This window comes from Drosophila subpulchrella, chromosome 3L (assembly GCF_014743375.2).
Source record: "Drosophila subpulchrella strain 33 F10 #4 breed RU33 chromosome 3L, RU_Dsub_v1.1 Primary Assembly, whole genome shotgun sequence".
NCBI classification, from domain to species: Eukaryota; Metazoa; Arthropoda; class Insecta; order Diptera; family Drosophilidae; genus Drosophila; species Drosophila subpulchrella.
Window position 1 is genome coordinate 23,318,555 of NC_050612.1, and position 6,000 is coordinate 23,324,554.

Genomic DNA, 6,000 nt, shown 5'->3' on the forward strand with positions numbered 1-6,000 from the left:
ACACACTAGAATACTTAAAAACAGTCAGGCATGCATATATTGAACTTCCCTTTGCCAGTACCCAAATTCCCTTTAACTTAACGAAGGTCTGAGTTCATATACTTTGTTTTTTACTGTTTTATCAACAAAATCATAAAGCAATTAATACTAAATATCTGTATTTAATTTGCCTGTGGAAATGCCTTCAAAATTGTTTTAATATTTATTATAAAAACCAATCAAATACAACTTAATTACTTTTATTACATTTTGTCTCCGCAATATTTAATCAAATTCTTTCAATTAAATTCTGTATTCATTTTATGGAAGTTGCCCTGTTTGCATATTTATGCAAAATATAATTGCCTACTTTTCGGGGCTGGCCAAATACGAAATCTTCAAAGGCAAAAAAGCATTGCGGCTGCTTTATCAACTTTATTACGCCAGCGCCAAAAGTGGCAAAATTACCAAGGAGACGAAGGGATACGGCGAGATGGCCATAAAGCAGCCTCTCTTTTGGCCCTTAAGACAGGACTCAACTGCAGGCCGCGACCGTTTTACGACTCACACGCACACACACAAGCACCCGGCGAAGTCCTGGAAACAGTTTCAATGTCTGTCGCCTGTATGTGACTGTGTGGGTGCAGTGTGCTCCTTGTTTATCTCGCTTTTGTTTGGCCCCCTTTCAACCAGCTTCCAACCCCCTTTTTACCACCAACACCGCCCACGAAAAGAGTGTCTTACTTTGCTCGGCTTTTTCGCTTTTTTCGCTGCTTTCGCAACTTCCAGGACGATTTTGTGTGCCTGTTTAGTGCGTCAGTATACGTAAATATGTGTGTGTGTGTGTAAGAGTGTGTCTGCATTCCGTGCCTGCGTGTGGGTGAGTATCTGTGTGAAGTGCGTACGCCAACTTTCGTTGCTGAGCGCCTGTTCCGAAATATTCCCTGTGTGTGGGTGTATCGCACACAGACACAAGCCCACAAAAAGGAGCAGAGAATGTATCGATGTGTGTGTGTGTTTGGTGTGAGAGTGTATGTGAGCCATGTTGCTGGCAACATTGAAATGGCAATTTTGGGGCCAGAAATGTTGCCGGGCCGCTTGAAGTGCTGCCGAGTGTTTTGATAGCGGGGCAACGCCAACTAAGCCCCAGAGATTTCACTCATATGCACACACTCATCTCGGCAATTTTAAGCGGCTTACGACGACGATGATGCCGTCGCAGAATTTTCATTACTAAGCCAAAGGTGAATACCACATCTTCCATCACCATCACCGAAACATTCTCCATGCTCCCCAAGTGCGCAGTCAACTTCAAAAGGCTGGCAAATTCTATGGCCCAGCCACGAGTCTCGGGGCAAACACAGATCAAATCTTATCGGGAATCATTTTATGAGCAAAATTAATACGCTTCAAGCCAACTCGAGCGGTAAGAGCGCCTGGCAAATTTGTAGACGTTTTGTTGTTGCCCAGGCAACTGAACATCCTCCATCCACCTCCGCCTACGCTTCGGATTGGGAACAATATAATGAGCCAGGGCAGGTGGCTGGAGTGGTATCAAAAGATATATACATAAAGATACTTTGGCACTGGGGGAAATGGATATAAACAGATGGGTGTAGTAAAAATATATAAAGTAATTTATATTATTTTACTTATAAAATTTGTGTAAAAAATATAATATTTACATTAATCCAATAACATCTTGTATAAGGTCGGCTAAAAATAATCTGCAACAAACAATTATATAATCATTTTGCTAAAGTATGTGCTATTTCTTTTAAATCTTACATCTTCCCAGGCTAATAAAATAATAGAATATGCTGGGGGTATGGATATAATAAAATGGGTGTGAAACATAGATAGTAATAATATAATATACATAAAGTAATTCAACATTATATTATCAATGTGTGTAAAAAATATAATATAGAAATAATAGTACAATATAAATTTGTGTAAGAAATATTACATTTACATTAATCTATAAACATCTTATATAAGGTCCGATAAAAATAATCTGGAACAAGCGATTATATAATCATTTTGGTCTAATACTTTGGTATTTCTTTTAAAGTTCAAAAAATCAATTGACATTTTGCATCCCCCGAGGCGAGTAAAATAATAGAATATGCTCTCCTATACAGTAATATCTTTCCCAATTCCCATTTCTCGCTGTGTAATAACGGGCTCACGGGCAACGACATCGTCATGGAAATTCTTCATTAACTCAACTCGGGCGCTGAGAGAAAAGAAGTTTATGTTATTAAGAACATCGAGGCGTGGGCGTAGAATGATGGCAATGGTAACTATGCTCGGCGGATGGGGGCGTGGCCGGGCGCTGAAGGAGGCGGCGGCAGCAGCTGTTGTTGTAGTAAAATGTGTGTTTTACTTGACAAGAAAGAGATAACGGTAAATGAATATGCAGCAATTTGCACGCCCACATAATGAGGAAAACAGTGGGGGGGGGGGGGATAAGAAAGGGGGAGGGTAGGGGATACCGCCAGCGGGCAGAGACTGAAATAATAACAGCAGCAGAAAAGCAACAGCATCAGCCGCTAAACAAAAGTCGATAAACATAAACCAGGCACAGCAGACAAGCGCTGATAAGTGTGCTACACTTTCCACAGGAAACGGAAGGAGTGGGCCTGCATGTGTTGGTCTATGTGTGTGTGTGTGTGTGTGTGTTGGTGCGAGGCAAAAGTAAATTAAAACGATTTTAATTACGGTTGCCAAGACGATGAATGAAAATGTCAACGATGCTGGGCGACAGCAGGTGGGCGTGGCGAAGGTTTTGGAGGAGTGAAAGAGAGCGGAAAAATGAGACAACTCCTAAAAGCCTTTCGCTGTACCGCTTGCTGAGCAGCGGTGTGAATTATAGCACATGTACGAGGGGCTTATGCACCGAAAAAAAGGAGAGGGTCATTGGATAAGCGTTATATACGGGGGCTCACCCTTAGGTTGTTATTCGATTGAAATTCTTAGTGATGATGTATGTTTTTAACAAATAAACTTAAGATATTTCTGTCTCACTTCCTACTAATAAAAATATTTCTGATTATTGATATGTGATTTAGATATTTTCTTTGGGTTTTTATCCTATAATTTTATCATTTGGATAATATCACAATGAAAAAACTAAAATTATTGGTACATACATTTGACTTATCAGTTTTCGATCTTAAGAATGTGAACAAATCATTTTAAATTACAAGGCTTTTTTAATATAGATATATATATCTACCTTTCAAATTATAACTTAAATACATTTAGATAACTGTAAGCACACAAAAATAAAATCCATCTATTATCAAAATCATATTCAGTTCGTTTGAAATGCCTTAAGTGACCGAGAACTAAAATGTGCTAAATCTGAATTTCAAATAAATAACATTATATGATTTATAAGTACACATTTTTTATTCGTGTACGTATGTGTCAGCGAGTGAGGTACTATAAAAGCAGATTTTCATTTAGACTGTGTTTTGTTGTCTTTAGCTACTTGACAAGACCCAGAAGCCAAAGTCACTGCCAAGAGCAACACCAGCAAACTTCAACAAATAAACGTGTGTTTTCAGGGAAAAGGGGAAAAAATGGGGAAAAAGAAGTAGGAGCCGCTTCTAACTTAAACAAACAAGCTCCATTTTTATGAGGCTCTTTTGTCTGTGGCTGCCATTCCGTTTTTTTTCGCTCGCTTTTCTTTTTTATACCTTATTAACGCTCGCTCACTCGCTCGTTGAAAATGAAAAGTTTTCGTGGCGGGCGTGAAATTTTTTTACCCACCACCGAAAAAAAGAAAGATGGAATGGTGAAAAGCCACCGAAAAAAAAGCGCAGAAACCATGGCTTGCTGATTAACTTGACACGGCCAAGAGTGGCGAGGGAAAAGCGCCGGAAAAAGCAGAAAGGCGAGGGGGAAAATTCGCGGTTTGGATGCAGCTGACAGGCAGCACCTGTCGCCGCTGCGGAAGTGTCGACGGCGAATGCGAATCCGAATGCGACTGCGGCCAACAAACCGCCGCTTGACATTTCCTTGGCGACGCTTTCAAGGAAAATGCCGCAAGGTGAGGGGGCGGAAAATGCGGTGGGTGGCAGGGCGATGCGGTGGCCTTGTGTATCTTATTTTGTGACTGCATTTAAGTGCATTTTTATGCCACAGATTTAAGCGTAATCCACCAGATAGCCAAAGTTTGTCCAGGGGTTTATATTCATTAATTTCCGCAGTGCTTTTTAATGCCGTTTAACTTGGTATTAACCCCAAAAGTATGCTGTGGCAAGTAATTCAATTTGAAAGAGGGGAAAAACCGCTGTCTTTTATTTCAACCAATGCCGCAAAATATGCTATCGTTTTTTTTTGGGAATTGAATAAAAATTTAATAGTAATATTTACTAAACCTTCAGCAATTTTAAAACAATTGATTATTTTTTTTATGTTTGTGCATGCTATTTTTCCAACTTTTGTAGCAATTAAATTTGATTAATGTATTTCTATTAAAATGTGAATATGTACAGCTCATAATAATTATGAGATTATATTACCGATTAATTTAACGCTTGTAATGTAATATGATGGACTTATGTATAATTTTTTCTATCGATAAATTTATAAAAATTTATAACATTTCACATACATATGTAAGTAAATGAATTATTAAAGGAGCTGTTAAAATTACTTTAATCATTTAATTTCTTAGGAACCCTTTATATTTGCTATATACTTAAGCCTAATTTCAGTAAAGTGCCCAGGGAACTTAGTTTTTTTAAACAACAAAATTATTCTTCATAAATTTATAAGTTCCTTTAAATCCCTCCAATTTGATCCACCTAAAAATGTTGCATCTTACGTACACTTTTCGCGCTCGCATGCATTTCAACGCCCCAAAGTATTAAGCTTCTAGGGAAAACTGAAACACTTCACTCCAAACATGTTGACAGCTTAACAGGAAGTCTGCCCCAAGAAGTACGACGACACCCCGAAAAAAGTTGATTCCGCCCATTTCCCGCTGATAACTTTAAGCCGAACGAGGCCAAAAAGTGTAACAGCTTTCGTGGCAAAAGTTTGCAATGCATTTTGATGTGCAGCCCAAGTGCCAAAAGGTGGCAAAATGCAGGGGGAAAACTCTCTGTGAATAATTATATGGAGAAGATGAAAGGCCCCGAAGGCAGCGAGGCGAAACAAGAGCCTATGCAATCCTTTCAAGTCAAGGCTACTGACCTTTTTTAAGCACTGTTTGTCAAGGACTCAAAGGGCGAACTTTGATCCCAACAAAGGGGATAAAAACAAAACCCAAATTAACCAACAAAAAATACTCGTAAATCCGTAAAGGATATTCAAGATGTCAAGCAATGCAATTTGTCGTGTGTCCCACTCACCTTGGTATCAATTTTTGGCGGCAATTTTCGTTATGTTCTCGACCTTTGTTTGCGTTTCGGTTTTATTGCCACAATAATCCCAAGGAAAACTGGGCAAAGTTTTCGCATAAAATTCAATTACGATTGTGAACTCATAAATCGCAACACTTGGCCGCCTTTTACGATTACGCCCTTTGATTTCGAGCAGGGAAAGTGTGAAACTTTTTTGGTTAACGCGGCTACTTTGTTATCACTGTTATCGGGCCACGAACTCGGGCAATAAAATTACCCCGTCGCGTCGTTAAAAGTTAAACGACCCTTTGTGCTAAACTGGCGGATTTGTTAAGTTTTTATGGCTTTCGTCGAACTTCAGACAATGTTGGAGTTTTTCGGGGAATCTCTGTGAGATAGACTCGTTTTAGTCGCCTTTTTGGGGCAACCTTTGCAGTTGAAAGCGCGCAAGGAACTGTTTATCCTGGCCCCATGTGCTGGCATTTTTGTCCTGTCCCCGAAACTTGGCGTCCTGCCACGAAACTTGGCATCCACAAGAGCGCCTGCGCTGGATTTGCTCAGGAAATGTGGAGTGGGGCAGGACACACTTCCAGTCGGCATTCAACTGGTGGTTGGCTTGCCAATCCAATCCTCAAAGGACAGCCATATGTGAGTGGTTGTC

General features: G+C 39.7%; 1 protein-coding gene across 2 annotated transcripts in view; it reads right to left on the reverse strand.

Annotated features, from left to right (window-relative positions):
- The window catches only part of LOC119553126 (serine/threonine-protein kinase phg2), a 29,065-nt gene extending 23,289 nt beyond the window's left edge, over window positions 1-5,776 (reverse strand). For both annotated transcript variants that reach the window (XM_037863316.1, XM_037863317.1), the window contains exon 1: window positions 5,349-5,776. The gene's annotated coding sequence lies outside the window, so the exon portion shown is untranslated. The remainder of the gene's footprint in view (window positions 1-5,348) is intronic.
- Window positions 5,777-6,000: the final 224 nt, after the last annotated feature.